We start from the raw sequence: 12453 nt of genomic DNA on the forward strand, positions 1-12453 counted from the left end.
TCATTATCCACTCATCAATTGAGGGACACTTAAGTTGCTTCCATCTCTTAGCTATTGTGAAAAGAGGAGCAACAAACATGGATATACAAGTGTCTCTGCAATAGGATGAGTTCATTGGGTACATGCCAAGGAGTGGTATAACTGGGTCAAATGTTAGGTTCATTTGTAGATTTTGTAAGAGTTTGTCACACAGCTTTCTATAGGGGTTGAACAAGGTTGCATCCCCACCAGCAGTGGATGAGTGTTTCCCTTTCCCCACATCTTCTCCAACATTTGGAATCATTTATTCTCTTGCTCTTAGCCAGTCTGATTGGGGTAAGATGAAATCTTAAAGTGATTTTAATTTGCATTTCCCTAATTATTAGTGATGTTGAACATCTTTTAAGATGTTTCATAGCCATCTTTACTTCTTCTTTTGAAGAATCTGTGTTCAGCTCCTTAGCCCATCTTTTAATTGGATTACTTCTTGTCTTGATTCTCTGTTTTTTGTTTGTTATATATTCTGGATATTAAACCTCTGTCAGATGTGTCACTGGTGAAGATATTCTCCCATTCTGTGGGTTTTCTGTTCACTTTCTGGTTGCCTCCTTTGATGTACAGAAGCTTTTAGTTTACTGAGGTCCCATTTGTTAATTCTTGCCCCTGTTTCCTGAGCAATTGATGTCCTATTTAGAAAATACTTTCCTGCACCTATATCTTGTAGGTTTGCCAATGTTTTCTTCTAACAGTTTCAGAGTTTCAGGCTTCACATTGAGGGCTTTGATCCATTTGGAATTGACTTTGTTCAGGGCGAAAGATAGGGGTTTAGTTTCATTCTTCTACAGGTGCAGATCCAGTTTTGCCAGCACCATTTGCTGAACATGCTGTCTTTCCTCCAGTGAATATTCTTGGCTCCTTTGTCAAATATCAGGTGGCTGAAGTTGCATTTACTCATATTTGGGTCTTCAATTTTGTTCCATTGATCTATGGGTCTATTTTTGTGCCAGAACCATGTTGTTTTTATGACTAAAGCTCTGTAATAAGGCTTAAAATTTGGTATAGTAATCCCCCCAGCATTGCTCTTAGTGCTCAGGGTTGTTTTGGCTCTCTGAGGTCTTTTTTGCTTCCATATGAATCTTAGGTTTTTTTCTTCCAATTCTGTGAAAAATTTCATGGGTATTTTGATTGGCATTGTATTGAATCTATAAATGAGTTTTGGAAGGATGGTCATTTTCTCAATATTAATTCTTCTAATCCATGAGCATGGGAGGTCCTTCCATCTTCTGATATCTTCCTCAATGTCTTTCATTAAAGATTTACAATTTTCATTGTAGAGCTCTTTAACATCTTTGGTCAGGTTTATTCCTAGATATTTTATTTTTTTATTTTTATTTTTTGCAGCTAATGGGAAGGGGAGTGTTTCCATGTGCTCTTTCTCTGTTTTCTTGTTATTGGTATATAGAAAGGCTAGAGACTTTTGTATGTTAATTTTGTAACCTGCCACATTACTGGATGTGTTAATTTCTAGGAATTTTCTGGTGGAATTTTTGGTGCCTCTTAGATATAATATCATATCATCTGCAAAAAGGGATAATTTGATCTCTTATTTTCCAATTATTACTCCTTTAATTTCCTGCTTTTGTCTTATTGTTCTTGCAAGAGTTTCAAGCACTATGTTAAAGGGAAGTGGAGATAGTGGACCGCCTTGTCTGGTTTCTGATTTAAATGGGAATGCTTCCAGTTTTTCTCCATTTAGAATGATGTTGGTTGTGGATTTGTTGTATATGGCTTTAATTATGTTGTCAAAGTCCTTCTCTGCATCTATTGAAATTACCATGTGGTTCTTGTCTTTGAGCCCATTTATATGATTTTTGATGTTTATTGACTTACGTGTATGGAACCATCCCTGCATCTCTGGGATAAAGTCGACTTGATCATGGTGGATGATCTTTTTGATGTGTGTCTGTATGTGGTTTGCAAATATCTTTTTGAGAATTTTTGTATCTATGTTCATTAAGTATATGGGTCTATAGTTTTCTTTTTTGGTTGTATCTTTACCTGGCTTTGGTATTAGAGCGATGCTGGCTTCATAAATGGACTTTGGAAGTTCTCCCTCCATTTCTATCTTTTTGAATAAATTAAGTAGTATTGGATGCAGATCTTCTTTAAATGTCTGATAGAATGCTGCTATAAATCCATCTAGTCCCGGGCTTTTTTAAGTCTGGAGCTTTTGTATTACTGTTTCAATTTATTTTTGTGTTATGGGTCTGTTTAAGCTGTTAATCTCTTCTTGGTTTAGTTTTGGTGGTTCCCATGGCATTAGATATCCATCCATTTCTTTAAGGTTTTCAAATTTAGTAGCATATAGGTTTTAAAAGTATTCCCTTGTAATATTCTGTATCTTTCTGCTATCTATTGTGATGTTTCCCCTTTCATCTCTGACTTTGTTGATTTGGAGGTGCTCTTTCTTTCTTTTGGTTAACTGGGCTAGTGGTCTGTCAATCTTGTTTATCTTTTCAAAAAACCAGTGCTTAGATTTGTTGATTATTTGTATTATTTTCATTGTTTCAATTTCATTAATTTATGCCCTGATTTTTGTTATTTTTTCTTGTCTCCTGGGTTTGGGTTTTGTTTGCTGTTGCTCTTCAAGTGTCTTGAATTGCAATGTTGTCATTTATTTGTGTTCTTTCCAATTTCTGATGTAGGCAATTAGAGCTATAAACTTCCCTCTAAGTACCGCTTTCAGTGTGTCCCAGAGGTTTTGTTGTGTTGTATTGTCCTTTTCATTTAGTTCCAGGAATACTTTTATTTCTTTCTTAATTTCTCTTTTGACCCAGCCATCATTCAGGAGTGTGTTGTTTAATCTCCATGTGTTCATGTGGTGATTAGGGCTTCTTCGGGTGTTGATTGTAAGCTTTTTTGCATTGTGATCTGATAGAATGCATGGAATTATTTCAATCTTTTTGTATTTGTAGAGGCTTGTTTTGTGCCCCAGTATATGGTCGATTTTGGAGAAGGTTCCATGGGGTGCTGTGTAGAACATATGTCCTTTGGTGCTTGGGTGGAGTACTCAGTAGATGTCTGTTGAGTCCATTTGATATATGTTATTTTTTAATTCCGATGTATCTCTGTTAACTCTCTGCCCTGTTGACCTATCTAATGTAGACAGTGGGGTATTGAAGTCTCCTCCTATTAATGAGTTGAGATTAATCTGGGTCTTAAAGTCCTGTAGTATTTTTTTATGAAGTTGGGTGCACCAGCAGGGGAGATGGGAGGGTCAGTGAGGCTGGGGTAGTCAAGATGCAGAGGGAACAATTGACTTACCCCAGAGAGAGAGGCCTGCAGGTAGGATCATGCAGGCCCAGAGAAGCAGAAGGAGGTGAGGGCAGGGCCAGACCCAGAAGCAGTACTCCTGGGGACCCAAGAAAGTACTGAGTTGGTTTGGATGCAAAGGATCAGGAAGCCATGGTGGTTCCCCAGGTGACTGGGACACCAAGACAAGGAATCCAGGATGATTTATTAAAAGTTCCATCCATTTACCTATGAATTTCAAATTTTCATTTTTAAGACTTGAATAACATTCACACACATATCATTAGTAATTCATCATGTGGTGGTCATCTAGGTTATTTCCAATTTCTGTCCCTTAAGAAAAGGGTAGGAGGGGCTGGAGAAATGGCTTGGCAGTTAAGAGCACTGGTCATTCTTGTTGAGGACCCAGGTTCAGTTTCCAGCACACACATAATGGCTAACAACTATACATAATTCCAGTTCCAGGAGAATCCAGTTCTCTCTTCTGACCTCTCTAGTCATTGCAAAACATGGGTACACTTACAATCATGTAAGCAATATATTCATATACATAAAATAAGAATAATAGATAGAATAATTTTAAATGAAAAGAGTAGCAATGAACATGGATGGACAGATATTTCCAAAGTATGATATATAGTCTTTTTAGGTATATACCCAAGAGTACTATGGCTAGATCACATGGTAGATCAATTTCTAGGATCTGAGGATTTCTATAGTGGCTCCACCAGTTTGCTTTGCTACCAGCAGTAGATAAGTGTTCCTCTTTCTGCGCATCCTTGCCAGAGCTTTTTGTTGTTTGATTTGTGGATTTTAGTCATTCTGAATGGAGTAAGATGAAATTTCAAAGTGGTTTTACTTTGAATTTCCATGATGACCAAAGATGTTAAATATTTCTAAGTATTTATCAGCCATATACATTTCATTTTGGAGAACACCCTGTTCATGTGTTTAGGTTTTTGAAGTTGTTTTGTGTGTGTGTGTGTGTGTGTGTGTGTGTGTGTTTCTTTGTGAGTGTGTGTGTGTGTGTGTGTGTTCTAGATACTAACTCTCTGTCAGATGGAGAGCTGGCAAAGATAATTTTTCCTATTTTTTAGGTTGCCACTTCTCTCAAATGATGGTATCTTTTATATAGAGCAGCTTTTCAGTTTCATGTATTCCCAGTTGTCAATTGTTCTACATAATGTTTGTGCTACAGGAGACCTGTTCAGATAATCCTTTACTATCCCTATATGTTCCAATGTGTTCCTTACTTTCTCCTCTATCTTATTCAGGGTATTGGGTCTTAGGTTGAAGTCTTTGAACCATTTGGAGTTGAATTTTATGTATGGTGTGAGATAGGGATCTAGTTTCATTTTTCTACATGCCCTTATCCAGTTTGACCAATACCGTTTGTTGAATATGCTGTCGTTTCTCCAGTATGCATTTTTGGCTCCTTTGTCAAAAATCAGGTGGTTGTAAATGTGTGGATTTAAATCTGGGTCTTCAATTCTATTCTTTTTTTTTCTGTCTTTTTGAGACAGGGTCTCCCTGTAGTCCCAGCTGTCGTGGAACTCACTATGTAGACCAGGCTGACCTTAAACTCACAGAGATCCTCCTGCCTCTGCCTCCTGAGTGCTGGGATTAAAGGCGTGAACTACCACACCAAGCTATTCATCTATTTTTATGACAGTGGGATGCTACTTTTATTACTATAGATCTCTGGTGCACTTATAAATCAGGTCTTGTAACACCTCAAACAGTTCTTTCATTATTCATGATTTAGGCTACCTTAGTTTTTTAGTGTGTGTGTTTCCATATGAATTTGAGGTTAGCTTTCCAATTTCTGTAAAGGATTCTGTTGGAATTTTAATGGGTATTGCACTGAATTTTCAGATTGCTTAGTAGGTTTGCCATTTTCAAAATATTAATCCTACAGTATGGGAGATTTTTCCATCTTCTGGTATCTTCTTCAATTACTTTCTTCAGTGTATTAAAGTTTTGATTGTACAAGTCCTTCGCTTCCTTTGTTATATTTATTCTAAGATATTTTGTATATTTTGAGGTTATTATGAATTGTCATTCATATTATGAATTCCCATTCATCATTTCCCAGATTTCTTTCTCAGTATGTTTGTTGTTGGTATTTAGGAAGGCTACTGATTTGGGGGTGTAATTTTTATATCCTGCTACAATTTTGAATGTACTTATCAGTTCTAGGAGTTTTCTAGTGGAGTTTTTATGTTCTTTTATGTATAGAATCAAATCATTTTGCAATAAAAATACATTTTTTATTTGCAAATAAAAGTACTTTGACTTCTTTCCTTTCAATTCTTATCCCCTTTGTCTCCTTTAGCTGTCTTAATTGCTCTAGCTTCAAGTACTATAGTGAATAAGAATGGAGAGAGTAGACATTCTTGTCTAGTTCCTGATTTTAATTGGAATGCTTTCAGTGTTTCTCCATTTAGTATTATGCTGGCTGTGGGCTTGCTGAATATTACTTTTATCATTATGTATGTCTCCTGTATGCCTAGATTCTCTATGACTTTTATCATTAATGGATGTTGAATTCTATCAAAGGCCTTTTCTCATCTAATGAGATGATCATGTGGTTTCTGTTCTGAGTCTATTTATTTGGTAGATTACATTTATAGATTTATGTTGTTGGCACCTCCCTAAATATCTGGAATGAATACAACTTTATTTTAATATATAATCTCTTTGATGTGATCTTGCATTCATTTTATGAGTATTTTATTGAGAAATTTTATGTCTGCACTGTCGTTATGTGGTCCTGGGGTTCTTTTTGGTAGGGAGGTTTGTAATTATTGTATCTATCTCATTGATTTTTGTGGGTCTGTTCATATTACTTATGCCATTTTGATTTGATTTTGGTAAGTCATTAATATCTGGAAATTTTTTTTTTTTTTTTAGAGTTTCTAGTTTTGTGGAATTTAGAATTTTAAAGTATGTCCTTATGGTGTTCTAAATTTCCTCTGGGACTGTTGTAATGTTTTCTTTTTCATCTCTCAATTTGCTAATTTTGATCCGCTCTTTCTATTGATCAATTTGGATAAAGACTTTCAAATACATATTAATTTGTATGATATGTTTCTATTTTCTGGTGTAGGCACTTAATGCTATAAATTTCCATCTTAGTATTGAATTCAACATGTCACAATGGTTATCATATGCTATATTTTGATTTTTGTTCATTTCTAGAAAAATTTTAATATCCTTCTTGATTTATCTCATAATCAGTAATGAATTTGTGTACTTTAAAAACATTTTTGTTGGTATCTAGCTTCATTTCTTTGTGGTTGGATAAATACAAGATGACATTTCAATTTTTGCAAATTTGTGAACACTTGGTTTTTGTTCTAATAAGGGGTCTATTTGAATAAAGTCCCATGGGCTTATGAGAAGAAAATGTATTCTTTGTTGTTTGAGTGGAATGTTCTATAGATTGCTGTTATATCTCTAGATTGCTGTTATATATATATTTTATGATGTTAATTCTTGAGTTTTTATTGACCAATGTTCATTAATTCCTGTTATGTTGGTGCTGTAGTACTGTTTCCTTAGACCTCTTTCGTTTGAACATTCTAAAATAATTTATTATTCTTTGTGCCTTCTTGAAAATGTTTAATTTTCTGTTCTGACTGAAGTATTCCAGAGTATTTTCTGTAGAGCTGGTTTTATGGACATAAATTCCTTAAATTTATTTTAATCATGAAATGTTTTTCTTTCTCCTTCAATTACAATAGATAATTCTGCTGGGTATAGCAGTTCAGGCTGAAATCTGTCAGCTGAAATCTCGCATTACTTGTGTGACATTGTTCTATTCCTTTCTACTCTGGCTTTCATAATCTCCATTAATAAGACAGCTGTTATTCTGATGGGTCTGCCTTTATATGTTACTTATCATTCTCAGAGCTTTCAATATCTTTTCTTTGAACTTTATGTTTAGTGGTTTGACTGCTATATGTCCCAAGGAGTTTAGGAAATATTTCTAAAGAGGAATTACATCAACAATCTAAGGTAAGATTTCAAATTATAAGTATGTTGTCAACAGTATTAATACCTATAATCCAAACATTAACATATAAAGTTTTCATACTTTGTGCAAAAACAATTGGGCAATAAGGAAATGTTAATTTTGATACATATATTCTAATAACAAAATAAAAATATGAATTACTGAAAATATTTATTTAAATATGTGCATAGTTATAAACTTTTGCAAACAATTTTGTAAAACTTCATGTATACAAAGCTACAGAGGCTGCAAAGAGGATAAGGATGGGAGGAAACTCTGAGAAGCCTCACCAATCCAGAACTTCAGGAAGACCCAAAGAAAAAACAGAAAAACCTGTGAAAACTAAAACTGTTTCTCCCAGTAAAAGAGGGGAAGGTTCCAGTCACAGTGCTGAATAAGAAGCTGCAGACCTCCCAACAAAGCCTACAAAGATCTCCAAGTTTGAATTTGTCATAGGTTGTCAGATGACAAAGAGTACCAACCAAATCCATCAAACTTGGATCAACTAAGCCTAAGGAAACCTCCAACTCTTTTTCCAAAACCCTTTCTGCAGCAGCAGTTTAAATGAAGATGAAGATGAAGATAGTACACCAGAAGAAAAAGCTGCTTCCAGGACCGAAGATGATGATGATGAGTATTGGAACTGGTACACTAAGGAAAGCACAAAATTTCCCATAACCAGAAGGTGTGGGAATGAAAAATAAAATTCATTTTGGAAATGTCCATGACCAAGACAGTTAAATGATGTATTCTGAGATTTGTGTAACACTATCTTTGGAGCCACTTTATTTCCTTTTAGTTCTTTTAAGATTGATTAGTACACTAATAAGGGTTTAAAATTAGAGGTAATTTATATTTTATGTACAGATTTCAAGACATTAGCTAATTTTGTTGTTTCATTTGATTAGTTTCCAAAGGTTACAAAGAAACAAAAGATGTCTTTCTAAGAATTGCATTTTTAGATACAAATATAGACATTGAGAGGGAAACCAAATGTTATTGTTTCTTTCAACTGTATTTACCTCCTACCCTCCTTACTTACATGTATGACTCTCAGAGCCAGCCTTATGGAGAGAAATGGGGTAGTGTGTTGAGAAGAAATCGCTACTGGACTATTGACTGAGTTAATTAAACATTTTTCTGTAGGCCTTTTGTTCTTTCTGGTCATTATACTCTAGGTATGGCATTGCCACCAGTGGATAGACATGATTAGCTCTTTAAAATTTTTCTTTTTCAAAAATTTTTGTGTGAAGTATTGAGTATTTGAAATAGCCCACTTCACTTTTAATGGAGCTTGTCTACCCTTCAGTAGACTTCAAAGAACACCATTTACTACCAAAGTAAATCAGTTTTTCTAATGCTTCTCTTAGTTTTTGTTCCTTGTTCCAGTAAGCATTTCCACCAGAACATGAGACAAGTAATATAAAAGCTGTCTCTTGTAAAGTACAAACTACTACCAAAAATATAAATGTACATACTACTTTAAGTACTTGACTAGTTTTTATTTTTCCAATGATTAACAAAAAATAAAAATAAAAATAAAAAAGCAGAATAATGTATGAAGAAAAAATGGGATGCAGTTTCTGTGACTTTGTAAAAGCATTTAAGTTCCTAACTTGTTAGATGTGAGTTGAATGGAGCTCACTGCATGATTCTTGTTGGTACAATTCCACAGCTTATTTTAGGTATATATGTACTGACCAGTGGTTTCAAAAGCACATTACTGAAAGAGAAGGAAAGAAAATACATTCTCAAACACATTTTCATTATGAAATCTCTCTCCAGACTATTCAATTTGTGTATTGTAGGGTGCTTGTTTTGTATTTTTGTACTGTATTTGGACTTTTTTTTAGACACATTTTTAAAATTATAGTCACAGACAAAAGAAATGGTATGATTTCCTTGAAAATTACAATGTTAAATTTGGAGACAGTTTCAAAGAATTTTATTGATCACAGTAATTCACTGAGGTGTTTTAACATGATAACTTCTCAGAAGAAGCCTGTGACTACTCTTAACACCTTGTTCACTTACCTTTAAGTTTCTTTACTAAGCCCCAAGTAAAACACTGGAAATGTATATAGCACTATTAGTTCTTACATGAGCACACGATTGGATTATATCAAGATACATATATTTAACTTTTATGTAGGTGAACTATCCATTTTACTGTTTGTTAAAATAATATTTATCTCCTATATAGTTTTTACTTGACCCAAATGAGACATTAACATAAGGTCAAGGTGAGAAGAGAGAAACAACTGAAATGAATGTGTTTACTAAAATACGGATATGTTTTGCCAAATACACAAGAAACAGCTACAGATTTTATGAAAGTCATTTCCTTATATTACAGACATGACTCTAGGCAGATGAGTTTTTCCTCGTTTATTTAATGCGATCACCGCCAGCAGCGGCTGCTGCTCCATTCCTGTGGGTGCCGCTCCTTCATTCTCACGGGCTTTGAGGCTGCTCCTCCCCTTGCCCTGGGCTGAGGCCACTCTTCTGCCTGCCCTGGACTGAGGCTGTTCTTCTTGCCTGGTGCTGAGGCAGCTCTTCTGCTTGCCCTGTGTTTCCTCCTGTTGCTGCTTCTGCCAGGTCCTGGACCCCAGGGTTGGTGAGGAGACTGTGTCAGTGGAGCCACATTCAGACACAGGAGACCAGGTTCAGTGACACAGGTCTGGTTTATTGCAGGAAGGCACAAGCTTATATAGGGGTAGTGGTCCAATCACAGCACAGCAAGTAGGATACCTTATTAGCATAACAGGTTTAGTGTCCTATCACAGTACAGCAAGTAGGATACCTTATTAGCATAACAGACTTAGCATCCTATTAGCATAATAGACTTAACGTCCTATCACCGACTAGAGGGTACCATGCCTCATTAGCATACTGGGTTTCAGATTACAGAGCCAGGATTCCTGTACTCTGACAGTTGCAATATCACCCTAGACTCAAGCCTATCTCCCACAATTTAATATTTCTTGCATTTAATTCCCTGAATGACCTAGTCATTATCATTCATCTTATCATTAGATATTAAGATTTTGCTTAGGTACAAATAACAGAAAGTTATTTCATATATTTAAAAAAAAGGACAGGGTGTGATATAATTCTAGGTCTCAAAAAGAAATTGGAACCAGGAAATGAAATGCTTTAGACTAGTTGAATACTATGGAGAGCTCATTTCCAATATTTGTTACAGGTACTAATAACGGTTACACCTCACTGTTATAAGTATAGTCATCGCAACCAGGGACAGGGAAGATTTTCCCCAAATGAGCAGTATATGGAGGACCAAAGATGGGCAATTGTGCTTAATGAGGATGCAGAATAGTAAAAGTGTAAATACAGGTAAAATGGGGTATCTCTGATCCAAAATTTGAAAATAATGCTTGAATGGGGGAAAGATGAACCTGTAGGACATATACAGTTATCACTGCATATCAATAAATAAAGGCACATAAGGTATGATTAACCACAAAACTAAGATTAATCTACTGTGTCTGCATTTAAAAGTGAATGTTATTGAGGTATGAAAATATCTGTTTAAAAATGTGAAAATCAAAAGTTGATAAAAATGTCAGACTTGTTCCCACTATGAAGACATAACAAAGGCACCTCAAAGCAGACATCCTAGCCAACCAGTGTGCTGCAAACACTGAACTGTTTTCTTTCATTAAAAATGTGTTGTTTTTCTGCTGCTTTACTGAAGCATAATCTTAAAATATACTTTTTCTTAAGCCAGTGTATGTACTTAATACATTATTTTTGAAATTCAAGCATGTTGATGTGTGAATCAAGAACTATTGGTAAATACTGTCCAGAATTTATTTATGCATTCTCTCACTGAAAATTTTTTTCTCATTTGGAGATAATTATGAATAAAACTGCTTTTTAGGCATCTCCTTCTCTTCATGAAAATGCCTAGGGAATTAGTAAGAATATTTCTTTAAATATATAAGAAACAAAAGTAATATTCATGAAACAATTCTATTTTGCTTCTATTCTTGCTAGCTGCAGTGTATGAGTATTCCAGTTGATGGTATATACCAAATAAAAATGATGTGACCAACCATTGTTTAGTGTAGTATGATACATGTAATGCTATTTCTAGTAACACAATTCATATTTTTATTTTAAACTTCCATTTCCTGAAAATATTACTGAGCATATTTTGTGTACTCATTGATCATTCATATGTTTTGTTTGTTTATCTCTTAAAATCTTTACACCATTGATTTGTGAAAAGTATTTATATATTAAAATGTATTTCCTTTGGCAGTTATATTATAGGAGGTGTATCTGTCATTCTGTGGCTTCTTTTTTTTCAGTTATATATCAGTATCTTTTCAAGAACCCAGATACTTGATTTCAATAAAATTAAACTGATTACTTATTATTTTATTATTCATGCTCTGTGTATCATATCTAAGAAAATACTATCTAAGATACATATACTTATTTATTCCTAAAATTTTTATCCTGAGAGCAGAGTTTCTCCTCATCAGTGTCATTGATATAGAGACATGGTCAACATTGAGTTTATGTCTAGATATTGTCCACTGTTACTTGGGGTATGTGAGTGGGAGTAATAGTGACTCTTGTTGGAATCACCACTGCAAGAATTTTATGGCTTCTCATTACATTTAACTCTCTGATATAATTTGATATCTATGTAGAGTTCAAGGCAAGTAGTCACATTTAACTTTTTCACATATATGCAGTTTTCCCACCAACATTGTATTGAAAAATTATCCTCTATCATTGGCTTGCTTTTTCTCCTTTGTGATGATTTATTTCTTATTACGTTTTCTTTAATTGATGCATGGCTGTTTTCACATCAGCACTGCTGACTTAATGTCCTTTAATGACTGAAAATTAAGTTGTAAGCACTTTCCAGATTTATTCTTCTTTTAAATATAGTTTGGTTAGATAATGGTCCTTGCATTTTCACGTACATTTTAGAGGCCAATGTCAACTTTGACTTCTCCCTCCAAAGACCTGTTGAAATTATGTATCATGTTTTGTTGAATCCAAGGCCAAGGATTAGAAGATACATTGAGTCTTGTAATTTGTGAGCAGGGTCCTATAGCTCCACTTAATAAAGTCTGTACAATCCCACACTTTGAACAATATTATCA

This window comes from Nannospalax galili, unplaced genomic scaffold, assembly GCF_000622305.1.
Source record: "Nannospalax galili isolate Female #2095 unplaced genomic scaffold, S.galili_v1.0 scaffold227, whole genome shotgun sequence".
Taxonomy (NCBI): Eukaryota; Metazoa; Chordata; class Mammalia; order Rodentia; family Spalacidae; genus Nannospalax; species Nannospalax galili.